At 38.3% G+C, this 20892-nt stretch overlaps 1 protein-coding gene across 1 annotated transcript in view; it reads left to right on the top strand.

Annotated features, from left to right (window-relative positions):
• The first annotated feature begins 4809 nt into the window (after positions 1–4809).
• Positions 4810–20892, top strand: part of LOC121373432 (adenomatous polyposis coli protein-like) — a 96340-nt gene continuing 80257 nt past the window's right edge. Inside the window, 2 exon segments of the mRNA XM_041500084.1 lie at positions 4810–4865; positions 7507–7754. The gene's annotated coding sequence lies outside the window, so the exon portion shown is untranslated.

Genomic DNA, 20892 nt, shown 5'->3' on the forward strand with positions numbered 1-20892 from the left:
GACGTTTGTTTTCGCTTGTGTCCTGTTCATAATTAGCTTTATATTTGTATATATGAATCTAACAGATACCGGTAATAATCCAATAAAGAACCTTAAATTAAGTTATCTTCACGTTTGCTTATATACATGTACTTTTAAAACTTTAATGATGTTAAGCTTATCATCGAATGATAGTTCAATACGGCGAAGTTTAGCTGGACGTTCCATATTGAACATATATTTGGCAATGAAACGCTGACATATTTTCGACACCAAAAAGCCTACATTACTTTTGCCTACTCTTTATTTTGTTAAATAAACGGTTTTAAAACAAATTCAAATTCAAATAATAGGAAGACATTAGATTAAATTAATTGTTGTTTTGTCGATTCTTGAAGTAAAATATAAATATATTTGTTAAATATGTCGAAGCTGACACTTGATCTTTAATTTCTCAATCGTTATTTGCCAACAGTACCCATTTGGTGTCCTCCCATTTTGCCTACAGCCCACTTTGCCTACACTCAGTTTGCCTACAACCCAGTTTGCCTACACTCAGTATGAAACGATAACATCCCCAGTTAAAAGTGGAACATTCCATGTATGGTCTCTATGTATAAAAACAATTTGTTTTTCTTCAGTTTCTCCCACCCACCCCAACCCTTTCCTGTCCTGGACGGATGGCTAACCTGAAGAGGTGCATGTCGCACGAGCTATGTTTCCGGTCAGGTAATCCGGCTGAAGACTGCGAAGTGACAATAAACGAAACCAATAGTAGAGTCATAATCAGAGGCGGATCTAGGGGGAGGGGCCCAGGCTCCCCCCTAAATTTTGTGAGTTATAATTTTATTATATATTAATTTTAATTTTTGTTACGATCCCTCTCCAAACCTCCCCCAAAGGTGTTCAGTTTAGAAAGGTTTCCGTTTTGGAGAGGTAAACGTTAGTGTTAAAAATGTGTCAGATGGGAAACAGTGTCCGCTTATTGCAGGTGACCGCTGATTACAGGTGGCCGCTAGGACAGGTTTGACTGTGTCAATAACCAAATCGCCACACTGGTTTAAAAAGAATCGCCACATTTCGAATTTTGTAGCCACATAAAAAAAACAAAAAAAACCTAATAGCCAAATTGTTTAATATAACAATGAATTTAAAACCCCCACCCTCCGAGCTATGCCTTCGATGAGGAAAGACGTGTCGCTCAGCTCTCTCGAGTTGCCCCCCCCCCCCCCCACACACACACACACACACACATGGGGGGACTTATTGCAAGCTACGGCTCTTTGTTGGAGTACCGCGTCGCTTACATTGGCTCACGGGCAACCGTGACTTTGGTGTATGGCGACGCGGTAACGAACACGACGAAGAGGAAGGGAAGAGGAAGGAGGAAGAGGAAACCTGCACCAGGGACGGCTCAGGGGGGGACCTAAACTGGCGGCTCAACCGCCAGCGGCGGTCCTGTCTGCGTCGCCGCCCCCACCCCCGGGACCCGATCAACCAGTGCCAGCCGACGCAGACACCTCTGAACAGACTGAGCCAGTGGACCAGTCGACGCCGCAGTTGGATACAGCGATCTGCGATACTCCACGGCGTGCGTCTCCCGTTCCAACCCCTTCGAGGCGGTCGGCGTCGAGTCCCCCACCCCCGGGGGGCTCCGCCAAGACCTCTATGGATAGTGCTGCTGCGAAGCGGAAGGCCGTCACCCCACCGAGTAGTGACCAGCCAGCCAAGGCCCGGCTTTCCGCGACCGCCCGGGGCAGGGACGCCGTCTGGAGCCTAGCCATCTCCAAGATCAAGGGCCAGTACGCTCGATACTTGGTCGGGAACACCTCGGACACCAGCTCACTGCCGGGAGGCATTCTTGAGGGCAGCTTTAAGAAGTTTCCTGACGGAGTTGAGTGTGCCATCCACGCCATGAAACTACGAGACGGGAAGTTTGGACTTGTGGCGACGTTGCGCCGAGATGATCTCTACAGACAGGGAATACTCTTCGAAAACATGGACAACTACACCATCCACAGAGTACTGAAGATCATCGCCGGCACCCATTACGTCGAGCTAGCTAAGACCTTGCTAGCTCACCGTTGGAGGAAACCGGTGCCACAGTTCAACGCCAAGCACTTCATCTTCTCCCCGTAGTCGCCAACCGTTCCAAGGGCTTAGTTGGACTTTATTTTGGCAGCCCGTCTAAATTGCTCAAATCACCTTAAAACCCTTTCGGTCGAGCACTCTAATTTTGTTCTTTGGACTTAAATTTTTGTCCAGACATGAGTTGTATGAATGAGCTCATTTTGGTTTTAGGTCTTTGACCTAACTACTAAATTCGTATTCCAAATTCCGCCCAACTTAAACTCTCTCTCCCCCCCCCCCCCCCCCCCCCCCCGGCCCGGACCACATAGATCGGACTTTAAACTTTTAGACCTCCGTTCAAAATTATATGTCGAAATTATTCTTTTTTTAATATTAAATAGTCCGATCCTCTCTTCTTTCTCTTATTTATTTTTGGACTGTTCATCTAAAATGCTCCAAATTATATAAATATTCGGCCGAGCAGTCAATTCTTTTTATTTTTGGCTTGTAACTTTTTATTTATTATTATTATTTTTTTAATTCTATTAACTTTTTTTACTAATAGCTATTTTCGAAATTCTGCCCATTTTCAACTCTATCCTCCCCTCATCCCGAGTCAGGCCACCGATCTTATCGGAGGTCGGACTCTAGATGGGCGTGTTCGAAACCCTAGTGGTATATGGACACGTTAAATTGTTATCTATCTATCTATCTATCTATCTATCTATCTATCTATCTATCTAAAAAAACCCAAACATATTAAGAATATGTCTTTTCGTTCTTTTATATGTATTACATACATGGAATAATATATCAATTAATTAAAAAGGCTTTAAAAAAAAAAAAATTGTTTCCAGTAACGTGTCGACAAAAATTAGGTAATATGAGTAGATCGGCTGTTTCTTCAGTTACATACACTCTTCACCTATCGGCTTTTTCTTCAGTTACATACACTATTCACCTATCGGCTTTTTCTTCAGTTACATAACTCTTCACCTATCGGCTTTTTCTTCAGTTACATACACTCTTCACCTACATATTACTGAGAAAAAAACTCGGAAAAAATGTACGGTCGGGTTCCTACATACATATACTTAAAATTTCTTTAATTATGCATTTCATAGTTTTATGTTTATTATATGAAATACATGGCATATTGATATTAATCTACAGTCAAACCCAGTATAATAATAAGTCATAATGTGTGGTGATTGGATGGATACCAGAATCTCTTCACCCACATGCAAATTAAAATTTGCATTCAAGTAAAAGTATTGCCTGAGTATCTCAGACAATTGTGGTCATGTGTACGCACAGCAAATGTTTCCAAATATTTCTATAACGGTTGAAATGAGATTACACTCAGGCCATCTTCCTTTTATACAGTAATCATGTAAACGCTTAGCAAATATAGTTTTCCACACGTAAGTAAAATATGCATACATGCATATTTACTCATAAGTGTAAAGTTTGGTCGTGTGAACGGGGCTGAAGTTCAATGTCCATGCCATAAAAGAAACAACCATGGACGAAACGTGTGTAGCCTATACGTGCGTACGTGGGTGTGTATTAAATTTACAAACCTAACCTTGTAGTTGATCAGTAGATAGATCTAGACAGACAGATAGATAGATAGATAGATAGATAGATAGATAGATAGAGAGATAGAGAGATAGATAAATAGATAAATAGATAGGCACATATATACATACATACATACATACATACATACATACATACATACATACATACATACATACAGACAGACATTAATAAACATATATACAGAAAGACAGACAGATAGATAGACCGACATACAGGCCTCAAAGGGTAGGGTGGATCATCATTAAAAAAATAAAATGGTGGATTAACATATTGTTCTGGAAGAGATAGGAGCCTACTTTTCTTCAGCCAATGTTGGAAGAGGACGTTCTTCTCATCCTGGCAGAAGAACTCGCAATTGTTCTGCTTACGTCTTGCACCACATACAGTCCAGGCGCGGATCCAGAGGGGGAGGCGGTCGAGGAGGACCAAACCACCCACTGCTCAGAACAACAATTTTTATTTCACTTATTTTAATGAATGAATGAATGGGCACTCTTAAATATTTTTCATTTAATTAGTTGCATATGACCCCCCCCCCCCCCCCGTAAACAATGCTGCTGCCAATCGAAAAGAGTAGCCCATGAAGTGGCGACATCGGGTTTCCTCCCTCAATATCTGTGTGGTCCTTTACCGTATGTCCGACGCCATATAACCGTAAATAAAATGTGTTGAGTGCGTCGTTAATTAAACCATTTCCTTCCTTCAAAACTCCCGCTGTGATGGCTTAATTTCTTTCTAGTGTTAAATAAAAATGACCGCAGCCATGTAACGTTGAAGCCAATGACAAATCGCAGGACCGTAGCCACACAAAAACACTCACTCCACCAAAAAACAACACTGTTTGAAACCAGAAACACATGTGGGCACTACAGGAAGATTGTGTGCCCAGGCTAGCCAGCTTCATTCTAAAACGGTAAAAACATGCACATAAAATGAATGAAATAAATAGTATACGTGCACGTGTGTATGTGCGTGCGTGTGAGTTTCAATACCTAAACAAAAACCAAATGTTTAAAAGCTTCAAGTAAATTTTATTTGTTTCTTTGTTCGCCGCTCTGTGACAGGTGTTAACTCACTTCGCCAATCAGAAAACAGAACACAGTGCATCGACTGGTAACAGCATCGCTTGGTTGGTGCTGCATAAAAGCGGAGCATGAATGGATGACTGGTGTATGATGTACAATGGCGGAAACGGATTCTGAGTTTGTCAGGTATAACAAAGTAAAGTGTATATTTGGTTTCTCGGAGAATAATGAAGTGTATTAGAGATTGAGGTACTTGAGTACAGTTGTCAGTCATGTAATGAGCATAAATTGCATCACCAGCATGCATAGATGGTCTTCTGACACGACGAATCGTTACGGGTTTTGTTTTGTGATCGGTGTAAAACTTTATTAAAGACGACTTTAAAAGACTTTAAATTAAAGAGGCTTATATAAAAGGACAGTGTTTGAATTGTACGACGACATTGAGCCACCGACGGCAAGTGTCGTGGTTGTCCTTACCATTATAGAAATAAGCAGATTTTTTTAACTAGTCCACCATACAAATACATATAGAAATCAAAATTTTCACTTGTCCAAATAAATCATTATTAAATGGTTTGTTTCATTCAAGCACCAGGGCCCGTGCTTATAAAACTTAAAGTCTAGACTTTAATAAAGTCCAGACTTTAACGTAATGCTATTTGAATGGCGTTGCCATGACGTTAAAGTCTAGACTTTAAGGTTTATAAGCACCGGGCCAGGTTGATGTTTTTGATTGCTCAAAATGAAATTGCACTGAATATTTTCAGTAGTCCACTGGATAACCATTGAGACACATTTTGCTTGTCCTAATAGAGTTTCATTTGTCGGGACGAACAGACGTTCTTATTTTGAACACTGATTACTTACTGTTGTGCCCCAAAAATTAGACGTTGTTGATAAGAATGCTGTGGTGCCATACCTCAGTACCTGGTTTCCCATCGTGCCTTTCCCATACTGGCCATAGGTACCATACATTCCAAAATCTCAATGCTGTATATATCATATAATATGTATATGTAAAAAAAATAGTATAAATACCATTGATAATGTGATAAAAGGCATCCGTATTAATTAAATTGCCGAGGTAAATTCAACTTTTCATCGGGGAAGCCCCTGACTGACAACTATGACAATTGCTGTTGTTAACTTTCGAGCCTTTCTGATATCAGGGATTCTAGAATGTTTATAAAATCCACAAGCCGTGGGATTGGTAATTTAATATTTTTTTTGTAAATATGAATATTCTGGCGAACAAAACTTGTGTAATGGGTGATATTTTGTGGAAATATATAACTGCAGATTTATTATGTTTAAAGACAATTTGTCAAAATGTTCTTCTCATCCGGAACTAGTCCTGATTAGTAGTATTGTGAATTATCTGTATTCCTCCCAAAATAGATTGCATTTACTTTTTGGGAACTCTTCGAAATGTTCCCTAATTATAGTATTTATACACAATATTCATATTTAGCCCCAATTTCAGCCAGCGAATGTTTCACCAATGTTCGCAAACTATTTGATTTGTTCCCGACATGTCCATTTGATTTAACATGAATCGCATAAACCGGTCTAGCAGACATTTTTATGCCCTGTCTAGCATTCTGAATTATACATGCAGGCACCCAAAATAAGGCACGAACAGTTTTCAAGAAAATCAAGAACAAAATCTTATTTAACGAAAACTACACCACATAAATTTGTATCATTTGAGTGTTATTCAAATATAAAATACACACCAGGGCTGATCCTGTTAAAGTGGCTTCAACATTTAGTCTTTAATGAACACACAGTCACAGGACTCGCCCTGTACATTGCCAGATTAGACAATTGATGATTTTTATATAAAGCGGCTACAAAACTTTTACCATTGGCTAATAAGATATTCCTCAAATTAACCACCTTTTAATAATTTTTAAGGAAATGCTCTTTTTCTCTGAAAATTGGCTAAACCAAAAGTTTTTCAGTGTGAGCCCTGAATACAATATTCTTTAAAGTAACCACATTTTAATCAAATGCTTTCCAAAACAGTTTCTCTAAATATCTGAAAATTGGCTGAACCAAACCATTTTCCAATGTGAGCCTTTATTTATTTCAAGGGCAACATACTTACATAAATGTACATGTATATTAATTATTATATATACACGGAGAGAAAATTGCAGCAGACCCACTAGTCATAATGCAATAAGTCTGGCAATTCCAGCCACTCAATATTTAATCAGTTGTGGAACAGCCCAAGTTTATAAATGGGTGGGTATGGATAACATTTTCCATTCTTCCATCAGATAACTGTTTAAGCACGCCTGTCATGGACACAACTTCCTACTTTGTCAGATGTCTGTTCAAGACAGGACATCTGTATAGGTGGATCAAGGATATATTGGGAGGGGGGGGGGGGTTGTGTGGGTGGGGGTATTTACAAGGAACGAAGGGCACATGGACTAATTTGTCAAAATGGTAACTCGATTGATCTTCTTTTTTTTTAAGCGAGAAAAAGAATATGATGCACTTGAATATATTTGGTGTGTGTGGGTCCGCCTTGAACCCGCCTCCGATATAATAATGTGAAAACAACCTTTTTTTTATTACAGTCAAACTCCTCTAAACCGGACACGCTAGGGGGCCAAGTAAAAAGTCTGGTTTTAAGAGGTATCCGGTTTACAGAGGTTCTCTTCTGAAGAGATATTTAAAAAGGGACCATGAAAAACGTCCGGTTTTGAGGGAATTCCGATTTACAGAGGGTTCGGTTTTGAGAGGTTTCACTGTACATCCGTTATATATATATATATATATATATATATATTCGTTTCATTATTTTTTCCAGGTATTTGAACATGAGGAGACTGCGATTACATCTTTGACGTCTTTGTGTGGATAATAACAGTCGAGTCAAATTCTAGTCCTGAAGTTATACTGAGTGTGTAGTTTACATGCTCTAGACTAAGACATTTGGATTTATACTAAAGAAGTTGTAGTGGCACTTGCTGGAATTGTGTGTCCTAAACACCTGGGACTCAAGACAAGAGTGTGTTTACAACTGTGTGTCGTATCAAGACATCATGTAGTAGTGAGGTAAGCATGCTGCAATGGCAGGGTTTTATTTCTAAAGAGTGTGTTTACAACTGTGTATCGTATCAAGACATCATGTAGTAGTGAGTTTTATTTCTAAAGAGTGTTTACAACTGTGTGTCGTATCAAGACATCATGTAGTAGTGAGGTTAGCATGCTGTAATGGCAGGGTTTTATTTCTAAAGAGTGTGTTTACAACTGTGTGTCGTATCAAGACATCATGTAGTAGTGAGTTTTATTTCTAAAAAGTGTTTACAACTGTGTTTTGTATCAAGACATCATGTAGTAGTGAGGTAAGCATGCTGTAATGCCAGGGTTTTATTTCTAAAGAGTGTGTTTACAGCTGTGTGTCGTATCAAGACATCATGTAGTAGTGAGGTTAGCATGCTGTAATTAATGCCAGGGTTATATTTCTAAAATTTGACTTGACACCCATGGCTTTCTCTTTGGGAATGGTGGGAAGTAGCCCAGTGGTGCAGCTTTCGCTCGATGCACGGTCGGAGTGGGATCGATCCCTGTCGGTGGGCCCATTCTCGTTCCAGCCAGTGCACCACGAATGGTATATCAAAGGCCATGGTATGTACTACCCTGTCTGTGGGATGGTGCATATAAAATATCCCTTGCTGATAATCGAAAAGAGTAGTTCATGAAGCGGCGACAGCGGGCTTCCTCTTTCAATATCTGTGTGGTCCTTAACTATATGCCTGACACCATATAATCGTTAAATAACATGTGTTGAGTGCATAGTTAAATAAAACATGCCTTTCTTTTTTTCACTTTGGGAATTTTAGCGTTGCTTTACAAAAAATTTGGAATTTTCAGTTTGATTTAAAAAAACATCTTGTTAGAATCAAAAAGACTAAAGTACTGTCAGAAATACAATAAAACTGATTTTTTTTGATTATTTCTTTCATATTAAACTGACAAGTAAATATATTGTAAATACCTATTTCATGATACTCTACCTAATTTAGTATTTACTTGTTTGGGTTCTCATTGATGTACAAAGTGGTGTTTACTCTTGAAATTAAAAGAAAGATGTTAGTAAACAGGTGATTTGTGCACATTATTGGAATAATCTATAACAAATTTTGATCATGTGTCGATATCATTTACCTTTAAACAAACTTTTAATTTAAAACTGCAAGTTAAGTCAGTTAACTTAACTGAGTATTTTGAATTGCAGCATAAATGATTAATTATGGTCAGCACATTTAGTGAATATAAATTCAATATAAGTACATTAGAAATTTACCCAGTCTTGCAACCACTTAAAGGTGCAATATCATAGTTATATGTGAGCATCTATTTGTGATAAAGATTCTCCAGTAAAAATATTTTTTCTACTAGTAGATAAAATTATACTGTTAGAATCATTTATGGGCATATAGTTGAAGGTGTAGTCTTTAAATTTTAAAGTAAAATTTAGAGGAAAAAAAAAAAATTGCAACAGCTGTGATTATGCAACCTGGAGATAGCACCTTTAATACCGGTATAATAGATCACACACTCAGAATGGTATATGATGGTTTTGCTCAAAAGTTACTTAGAAATGTCTACAAATATTTTGTTTTGGAGAGGGATAGGGGAAACCATCATCAGAGATCTTTTTTTTAATAGTCTGTTCCAATAAAGAGCACAAATCACCTGTTTACTGACATATTTCTTTTAATTTCAAGAGTAAACACCACTTTGTACATCAGTGAGAACTGAGTAAATACTAAATTAGGTAGAGTATCATTAAATAGATATTTACAAAATATTTACTTGTCAGTTTAATATGAAAGACATAATCGATGAAAATCAGTTTTATTCTATTTCTGACACTACTATAATATTATACATATACTTGAATTTATTCAAATTAATATCTAGTCTTATGTATTGTTTTCAAAATATGCCTTGATATAATAATAAAAAATAATTATTATTTACATTGATTGGGAATTTTTTACTCCAATATTGGGAATAAAAAATGACAGCTTTTGAGTAATGGTGGTGAATGATTCCGGTTATCGGAGTCTAGAAACATGGGTGATAAAACCCTGAATGTGATAAAAAACACAACAATAAAATCAACCGACAACTCATGGTTGGTTTATTAATTAAAGTCAGTCATTATAGCACAAGACAATAAAAAAGTAAAATTTGTTTTATTTTAAAACGACTCCACTAGAGCACATCGATTTTTTATCTTATCATCGGCTATTGGACGTCAAACATATGGTCATTCTGACACTGGTTTTTTTAGAGGAAACCCGCTGTCGCCACATAGGCTACTCTTTTGTGACAGGCAGCAAGGGATCTTTTATTTGCGCTTCTCACAGGCAGGATAGCACAAACCATGGCCTTTGTTGAACCAGATATGGATCACTGGTCGATGCAAGTGGTTTACACCTACCCACTGAGCCTTGCGGAGCACTCACTCAGGGTTTGGATTCAGTATCTGGATTAAAAATCCCATGCCTCGACTGGGATCCGAACCCAGTACCTACCAGCCTGTAGACCGATGGCCTAACCACGATGCCACCGAGGCCGGTCACAAGACAATAATAAAGTCAACCAGCAAGCACTTAAAGGGGATGGTTTTCTGTGACAGACTTTGCTAAATTCCGTTTCCCCGTTTTAGCAAATTTAGTTTTTCGCTCCTTTTTTTTTTAAAGTTTGTTTTTGTTTAAGGACGCCACTAATGGCTAGAGCACATTAATTAATTAATTAATTATCGGCTATTGGATGTGAAACATTTGATAATTCAGACATATAGTTATAGAAGGAAATCCACTACATTTTCCATTAGTAGCATGGGATCTTTTATATATGGACCATCCCACAGATAGCACATACCACAGCCTTTGATATACCAATTGGAAGGAGAAATAGCGCAATGATCCCACTGACAGGGATCGATCCCAAACCGACCTTGCATCAAGAGAACACTTTGGCTACGTCCCGCCCCATAGTACTTAGTAAGGTAAACATGCTGTAATTTAATAAAAATTAAACAATAAAATCAACCAGCAACCCATTTATGTGTTTCTCAAAGTCTTAGATTTATCTTGAAGAAGGATCCTCCACCTCTGTGTCAGCGCTGTCAATATACTGTGTCAGCGCTGTCAATATACTGTGTCAGCGCTGTCAATATACTGTGTCAGCGCTGTCAATATACTCTTACATTGCGCTATTTTGGTGGATTGCAATCATCTGAAGAAAGGGGTGGTACGTAGCCCAGTGGTAAAGTGATCAGTGTGAGATCGATCCCTGTCGGTGGGCCCATTGGGCTATTTCTCGTTCCAACCAGTAAAACCACAACTGGTATATATATCAAAGGCTGTGGTATGTGCTATCCTGTTTGTGGGCTGGTGCATGTAAAAGATCCCTTGCTGCTATTAGAAAAATGCAGTGGATTTACTCTCTATGACCATATACCGGTATGTCAAAATGACCAAATGTTTGGCATCAAATAGCCGATGATTAATAAATCAATGTGCTCTAGTGGTATTGTTAACCAAATTTTTAACTTTTATCTGATTGAAACTAGAAAAGATATATTTGGTAGAAGAAATGTGATCGAATTTACCTGCTGTATTTTTATATTGATGTTGTTCATAACTTAATTTTTGCATTTACCATATTTTGACACCCAATAGCTGATGTATTTTTTGTGCTGGAGTTTAGTTAAACATTCATTCATTCATTCACTTTTGTGTCTCCATGCTTTACTTAATACGAAGCTGGACCATCCCTTAATTGGGATACTGATACGATTTTTTTTATTTTTTTTATCCATTGCCAATAAAGACATTGTATTTTGTTGGGTGCCCAGTCATGTTGGCATCGGGTAATTGACAGGCAGATTCAGCTGCCAAGTCTGCTTTGGATTTGTCTCATGCCAGGGTTCATTTGCCATATACCGATTTTAAACATAATATTTATCTTTTCAACTTGGCATGTTGATTGGGACGGTGCGATTGCGATCAAACTTCATGCTGTCAAGCCAGTCCTGGGAGAGTGGCAGTCCTCCTATAGGCAGTGCAGGAAGGATGAAATAGTCTTGTGCTGCGCTCGCATTAAACATTCATTCATTAATTCTGTCAATGATCCCTATGGGCTATTTCTCATTGCAGCCAGTGCACCATGACTGGCATTTCAAAGGCCATGATATGATTTATCCTGTCTGTGGGATTGTGCATATAAAAGATTACTTACTACTAATGGTAAAATGTAGCAGGTTTCATCTCTAAGACTATATGTCCAAATTACCATATGTATAAAAATATTCAAATGTTTGATATCCAGTAGCCGATGATTAATAAATCAATGTGCTCTAGGGGTGTTGTTAAACAAAACAAGTGTTTTTGCTTTTATACATAAATGGCAATACATTACATGTAACAGATATTTTATTACTTAATATGGCGTCAGACATATGGTTACAGACCACACAGATTTGGAGAGGAAACCCGCTGTCGCCACTACATGGGCTACTCTTCCGATTAGCAGCAAGGGATCTTTTATTTGCGCTTCCCACAGGCAGGATAGCACAAACCATGGCCTTTGTTGAACCAGTTATGGATCACTGGGCTGGTGCAAGTGGTTTACACCTACCCATTGAGCCTTGCGGAGCACTCACTCAGGGTTTGGAGTCGGTATTTGGATTACAAATCCCATGCCTCGACTGGGATCCGAACTCAGTACCTATCAGCCTGTAGACCGATGGCCTAACCACGACGCCACCGAGGCCGGTTTATTACTTAAAGGAGACCGGTTTATTACTTAAAGGAGACCGGACACCAAACCATATATACGGCGTAATGAATTGTTTGCCGTCATAAACCACAACACGCAACTACCGCGCTCCCCTTATTGAGTAAGTTAAGCGTGCCAGTCTTGGTTGGGTTTTTTTTCGCGCCGATCTCCGATGTTTGCCGGAAACTGTCGACAATTGATGAGCTAGACCCGTGACGTCATCAATGAGAGGAAAACTGAAGAAACTACCAAGCAGCATGGACGAACTTAGCGATTCGAGTGACGAAGAATTGTGTCCAGCTTGTGCTAATGGCATCAAACCGTGTCAGTTTGAACCACTTATCAGAGACTGCCCCTAATCCTGGAAATGTTGTCTTAGACGAAAATTCGGATGAATCAACTGCTGATGAGGACGAGGAAGCCACACGGTCATAGACTAGCATACAAGCATTTTTTTAAACATAATTTTTTTATGACATTTTTAATGTAAACTGAAGCAAATGGACCTAATTAGAAGAAAAGCACACACAATGTAATAATATTTATCCATAAATCTTGTTCAGCATAGATGTAAATATGGCACGTCAGTGGATATTCCAAAGGCTGATTTCGCAAATTTGCAAAAAGCGTCCCCTCCTCACCAAAGCAAGATATAATAATTTAACAAAAAACTTTATTCTCTTAACTAGTTACCCTCCAAGTTTTAATGTGCTTGGTTAAACAGTGTATTTTTAATTATTAAGAAAATGTATTACCAGTCTGCCGAAACTGTCTACAGCCGTGTACAGAAACACAGAAATGTTGGAAAATATCTTATCGACAATATTATTATGTAGTCTTTGCACTTTTTTACCATTGTAACCAAAATCTGATGTAGAGTTTATACCCGGTCCGTCAGTGACCGCCTCCCCAGTCGTTCCTACGGGCCTGTAAAAACTAAATATATTCAAAGGAGTATATTGGGTGGTTATAGGTTTGAAATGGGTTTTTTTTTATTGAACATTTTATTTCATGCACTTTTATACATTTTAAACAGCAATTATGTTACTATAGTCTATCGAAAAAATCAAACATATATATATATATATATATATATGTTTATATGTTTATATATATATATATATATATATATATATATATATATATATATATATATATATATATATATATATACACATTAATATCTGAGATTTTTTAGCACATACATATAAGTTTACCCTCCGCACCCTCTGGCAGAAACCCAGGGTAGGTATTAAAATAATTATTTGGTGTAGAGTATTTAATATGACATACAGAAAGCATTGAAAAGTACAATTTTATTATGCTTTAATAATCGACATTAGCTTTAAAATTATTTAACCATCATTCCTTCTGGCCAGAGTACATATGTTGTTCCTAACAAAGTGTTAGCATTTTAATTTTAATGGCAATATACTGAACTGACGATAAACATTGTTAACTAACGTAATAATTTACGTTTTGAAGGTGTTTTGTTATGAGGTTAACAAACCAACTAGATCAAGAGACATTAGTATGGAGTCGTTATGGGCTGTCGGTGAAAATTAATTTGGTAATTATAGGTAAATAAATGTGAAGTTTAAATATTCGTATGTGAACAAATTGCAATACCTTTTTTTTAATGTATATCTTAAGTACATACTTGTTTTAATTTTCACATTGTAAATGTACCATAACCTGCTGTATTTACTTGTTGTAAAGCCCATTCGACGACAATAATGCGTCCATGTTTTAAAACAACTTTCGTTTTTTGGAAATCGAAACCATGATGTTTCTTGGGATGCATTGCTGTTACTGTTGCAGTTAAACACTGCACAGTTAACCATCATATAATTACGTCGACAGTATATAATAACACTAATTATCTTGTAAATTAAATTTCCGATAAACCTGGAGACAAAAAAACAAAAGACGACTAAAAGGCACAACCAAAGAATCAACACGTGTACCGGTATTGCTTGGTAACTCTCACCGATGACGTATTGCCTCGCTTTCGTTCAGATCTATGCATAATCCCGCCCACTTCTGTTTTTACCCCAAACGTAAGACGCGCAGCTAACCGGTGCCTCGCAGCGAGCCGGGCGTTAGAGTAATGCGGTCTTTGACGCTAACTTAATCCATTACACACTACATGTCTTTTGGTGTCCGGTCTCCTTTAAAGTCACAGAGCCTAGTTTCAACCTGTGAAAATTAACACTAAGTTTGGTTAATCTACAAACCTGTAGTTAACACATTTGTATAAATTTACAATAAAGTTAAACAATAGTCTAGTATGTCGTTGAAAAGTTGAAATATCATTAAAAATAGACCAGAGCTCGTCTCCATAGTAGATTTTTCTCAGATGCACATGTTTTTTTAAATATATGAAAAATCAATTTTGTGGTATTAGAAATGCCAGGATGACCAGAAACATGTCAGATAGAAGGAAGGAAATGTTTTATTTAACAACGCACTCAACACATTTTATTTACGCTTATATGGCATTGGACCTATGGTTAAGGACCATACAGATATTGAGAGAGGAAACCCGCTGTCGCCACTTCATGGGCTACTCTTTCCGATTAGCACCAAGGGATCTTTTATATGCACCATCCCACAGACAGGATAATACATACCACAGCCTTTGTTATACCAGTTATGGAGCACTGGCTGGAACGAGAAATAGCCCAATGGGCCCACCGATGGGGATTGATCGCACATCAGGCGAGTGCTGTCCCGCCCACTGTATGGAAATGGATAATCTGAACATTAAAACATAAGTGGTGTCTCATTACAGTTGTCAAAAATCAGCTCTAACAGTGAAAAACATAGGGTTCTGTCCCTTTAATAATGATTGTTTTTAGAAAGTAAAGTTTGTTTTATTTAACGACGCCACTAGAGCACATTGATTTTTTATCTTATCATCGGCTATTGGACGTCAAACATATGGTCATTCTGACACTGTGTTTTAGAGGAAACCCGCTGTCGCCACATAGGCTACTCTTTTTACGACAGGCAGCAAGGGATCTTTTATTTGCACTTCCCACAGACAGGATAGCACAAACCATAGCCTTTGTTGAACCAGTTATGGATCACTGGTCGGTGCAAGTGGTTTACACCTACCCATTGAGCCTTGCGGAGCACTCACTCAGGGTTTGGAGTCGGTATCTGGATTAAAAATCCCATGCCTCGACTGGGATCCGAACCCAGTACCTACCAGCCTGTAGACCGATGGCCTGCCACGACGCCACCGAGGCCGGTTGATTGTTTTTAGAGTAAAATTATAACTTTACGCAATTTTAGACCCAATTATTGAAAAAAAAAGCTTATGTAATCTCAGGGCAGCATGCACGGTGCTGATTAATGTAAGATGGTTCTGGACTAATGAGGCATGGTGCCACAGCATGCTAAAACAAGCTAGGTGAAACTAGTTTTTTTTTCAATTTCATTCGTTATTTATTTGTCCTCTGCTTAAAATAGTTACATATGTACTTGTTTAATGCCAAGATGTATTGCTATTTTAAAAAAAAGAAAAGAAAAAGCCACCTAAAAAGAAGAAAACCACCCTAAAACCAAACACTTTCATATTAGGCAGTTAAAGAAATGCCTAAATTTCATTTAAAGAGTTGGGTTGCCATATGCAGTGTACATCTCTTTGATATCTCGTCTGATGTGACCTGAGGGCATCCTATCATTCCTTTCATCTGCTGGAATATCCATTGTATCAGTATCAGCTGTTTGATCCCTGTGCACCATGGGTAATTGTGTGTTAACCACTTAGATTAGCAGTAGATACTGTAACTCACTTCAAAGATCCATGTACAGGGAGGTAACTCTATTGAATTACATTACATAATAACTCATTATTCTCATGTACTGTTGATCTAATGTGGTTATTCAGGCCTTTCCATTTGGAAAGAGCAGGAGAGAGATCCAAATTGGTTTCCTGATAAAATCATTCCAGGGGAGAAGTTTCAAATAATTAAAAAATAAACATTGTAACAACACACACTAGTTAATGCAAAATGATGAACACAAAAATGATGAAAGGGCCCCCCACCCCCCCCCCCCCCCCCCCCCCCCCACCCCCCCCCCCCCCCCCCCCCCCCCCCCCCCCCCCCCCCCCCCCCCCCCCCCCTGAGTGCACAAACACTCGATCAACACTTTCTGTGTTTGGGTGAGTATGGGCACTAGTCAGGTGCGTGTGCAAGGGGTCGAACCCCCCCCCCCCCCCCCCCCCCCCCCCCCCCCCCCCCCCCCCCCCCCCGCTCAAGGCGATTTTTTTTACATTCCTGTGAATGGATATGAAAGTACTGAGATGTTATCACCAGACACCTCGACCTCCCCCCCCCCCCCCCCCCTGCAAAATTTCCTGCGCACGCCCCTGCTAGTATTTTCATCAACTTTTTATATGCCAGGTAACCATATGCAAAAGTGGGATACTAAATTCTCAGGTGGGATACCAGATTTTGAAATGTTAGTATCCAACTAGGATACTGGCCAACATTTTTAAATCTCGAACACTGGTTATTTGTCATATTCCAGCAAGTGCACCTTGACTAGTACGTGTTTATTAAAAGCCATGGCAGGACTAGCTCTGGTGCTTGCCAAATTCGTCAATAGACCTCTTTCACATTCCCATTGCGCATGTGTGCGAAGAGTACCGCCCCTTGCCGAATTGGACGGTATCGAGGCTATATACAAATTCATGACAGTTGTCATGAGCGTAGTGAGTAGCTTCGTAGGAGCTGTGAATCTCTAGCGACTAACGTACATATTTCGTATAAGATGTTAAAATGGCTGTGAAAAACGGTCTACTAAAGTTTACATCGGAATGGTTTAAGACCAAAAGCAGTGAAAGATTAACTTAGATGAAGTCTCTGGAGCCGCCTGTCAAGGGTATTTTAACAACGCAAAATTAAAAGATTCATACAATAAAATTAACTTTAGTGGAATGTGTTTTTTACTTTTAACAATTAGAATTATACTCACGCTGATTTCTAGTGATGTTTAATTCTCAACATGTATCAGTATTTAAAATTTAATAAAATATGCCTCCCCTTCCCCTAAAAAAAAAAAAAAAAACCCTAACTCACATAGACCTTTATCACAGCTCTATTTTCCCCTTATCGTTTTCATTAAAAAAAGACAGTTGTACAACTAGTAATCAGTGTTACATGTCTATCCACAAATTATTTATTTATGTATTTATTTATTTACTTATAAATTTATTTATCTTATTTTAATTTTTTTTTTTTTTTCACTATCATTTATATCAGATACATACAACTTCACTTGAAATAATATCTGATATTTACGATGTTTTAAAACATACATGAGCCGTCACACGCGAAAACGCGGCTCAAAGTTTGACATCACATGTAAACGCAGAACTAAAAGTTGACATGCTGTTTGCGTTGTTTGTTTTGAAGAATTTAGAAGATACCATCTTCTTCATTACATGAAGATCAGTTTGAAGTAAACATACATCTCTATGTACAATAGTGTTTGGTTATTATTTTATATTTTGTACATTGGTCGAGATTGTTAGTGATACCATCAGCACTTTGATACACATTTACAAGTATAGGGAGAAGTCCTATATATCGATATGGTATGCAAGTATCACACGTTTTTATAATGTACATGATTATACATAACTCAAAGTTCAGCAACTTTTCCAGAGTGGTAGACCCATGCAACGCGATACGATCCTAATTCGATGTTTGGTCTAACTTATGAATAGTGTATATAACTTCAGGCCCGTAGCCAGCATGATTAGCGGGGGTGGGGGGGAATAGAAATTTTATGTAAATGGAACTCATCAAATGCAAGCGCCAAAGGTGCAGATTTGGGGTGTGTGTGTGTGTGTGTTCCAGATATATATATATATATATATATATATATATATATATATATATATATATATATATAATATAAGACTCCATCATATGCGGCGATGTGGGACAGAAAAAGTACACCCGAGGTGGTGAAAATTTCGACCTGGGATGAGACTTGCCGAGTCCCATGGTGTATATATATATATATATATATATATATATATATATATAGGATCGAACTTTCAGCAAATGGAACCTCAGTCAGACGTTCTGGTTACGTTATCCCGGTCATTTGAAGACAAGGACTTTTATATGTAAAATCCGATTTTTTTCTTCATTTGAGCAGAACTCTCAGTCCTGCTTGCGGGGGATCGGACAATTCCCCCGATCCCCCCTGGCTATGGACCTGACATGGTACTTAATATGTTTGCTGCAAACATTCAAAGGAAGTACCTTATGACTGCGCATAATAAAACCTCATGAGTTTATAATAAAGAGACCATCCTGCATTTGTAGCTACATGCATATTATCAAGCAGTCTGCTAGTCTAATCTGTTATAAATAAAACTTACATCTTTCTTAGGTTAAATAATCTGGCTTTGAATTTAAATAGTTGTATATGCAATAGAGTTACATTTCTGACCATTCTCAGGTCTGTAGCAACCAAGAAGTCGGAGGGGGGTGGGGACTATAGCCCCACTTTTATAAACCCAGTTTAAAATATGACTTTTACCCCCCTCCCACCAACTAGACTGTGTCCCACCACTACAGATTGTGCCCCCTCCCCCAACTCCAGATATTGTTCCTACGGGCCTGATTCTAATGTTTTATATACCATAGCTCAACTTTCATATGTATCATTTAATTTTATTCCAAATGCCGAATTTTTTTTTAAATAACTTGGTGAAAAAAAATCCCGACAAGAATCCTGAATGTATTTATCTGTATATAATGCTTTATAAATATGTAAATTATATTAAATACAATAAATATCTGCATACATACACGTGTGCACACATTAATATTATTTCAGCCCATATCCGATATTTATTGCGTACGAATCCGAACCGAAGGTTTGTCGGGCGTTAACAACTAAATATTTTTTATTTCGTGATGAGCAACAATTCATAAATGTCTCCAATAAGTCTTGTTGGATGTTGACAGAATTTTCGGGTTTCCTACTGATAGAATAATTAATCATGGAGATATTCACATTCCTATTGCGTGGCCTCACATTGTCTGTGCCCCCCAACAGGTCTATTTTTACGAGATCTCGCATGAGTTCGCGGTTTGCGTCCTCAAGTTACCCCGCAATGGGCACATGCGCAGTGGAATGTGAAAGAGGTCTACTGCGAATTTTGAAAGCAGCTGGCGAATTTAATTTTTTTAGTTCGGCGAAATAATTTCATGTAACAATTGAATTTGTTTGAAAATAACTGTACTTTTTAAAATTTAATAGACATTTTGGCGAATCGTTTTGCTCACCCAGAGCTAGGCCCGATTGGTATGTGCTATCTTATCTGTGCATATAAAAAAATCCCATGCTCTACAAACAGAAAAATGTTGCGAGTTTCCTCGTTCATGCGTCGTTCATGCAAATCTTATTTTGCGTTTGTGCACTAAATCTTTTTTAAAATTATTATTTTGTTTTTATTATTATTGTAAAGATGTCAATTTTTTGTTTGTTTTGTGGGGTTTTTTGCGTACCAAATTTAGCATATTATGCACATGGACATAACGGGTTATGCAAAAAGAAAATGGGTTACCAGAATTAGTTTTTTCGTTACTCATATATATGGCAGTGTTCGAGATTAACGGTATCCCGATATCCTGGGGATACCAGAATTTAATTTTGGATACCAGACTTCAAGAACCCAGTATCCCACCGGGATACCATATAATACTAAATTCTCAGGTGGGATACCAGATTTTGAAATGTTAGTATCCAACTGGGATACTGCCCAATTTTTTTTATCTCGAACACTGTATGGTTTACGAAAATTCAATTCTCTGAATCCTGTACACGTATATCAAAACTGTCAAATATCTAGTGGTTAATAAATGTGCTCTAGTGGTGTCAGTAACCAAAGCAAATTTGAACCTTTTGTTTGTGAAACTTTTTAAAATTTTGTTTTCCGGAACATTGTATACTTCGGCAATGTTTGTGCGAATATTGTACCAACGTGGAGTTAAAGCTGCGTACTTTGAACGGTGTTGCCTCACGGATAAACAATGCTTGTCGTGTACGTCATGTATACCATGCTGTTGATGTCATCACCTGTGGTAGAGAGGACCGACAGTGGAAGAAGGCTTGTGCCTATCAAGAGTGCGACACCTGTGGTAGAGAGGACCGACAGTGGAAGAAGGCTTGTGCCTATCAAGAGTGCGACACCTGTGGTAGAGAGGACCGACAGTGGAAGAAGGCTTGTGCCTATCAAGAGTGCGACACCTGTGGTAGAGAGGACCGACAGTGGAAGAAGGCTTGTGCCTATCAAGAGTGCGACACCTGTGGTAGAGAGGACCGACAGTGGAAGAAGGCTTGTGCCTATCAAGAGTGC

This window comes from Gigantopelta aegis, chromosome 5, assembly GCF_016097555.1.
Source record: "Gigantopelta aegis isolate Gae_Host chromosome 5, Gae_host_genome, whole genome shotgun sequence".
NCBI classification, from domain to species: domain Eukaryota; kingdom Metazoa; phylum Mollusca; class Gastropoda; order Neomphalida; family Peltospiridae; genus Gigantopelta; species Gigantopelta aegis.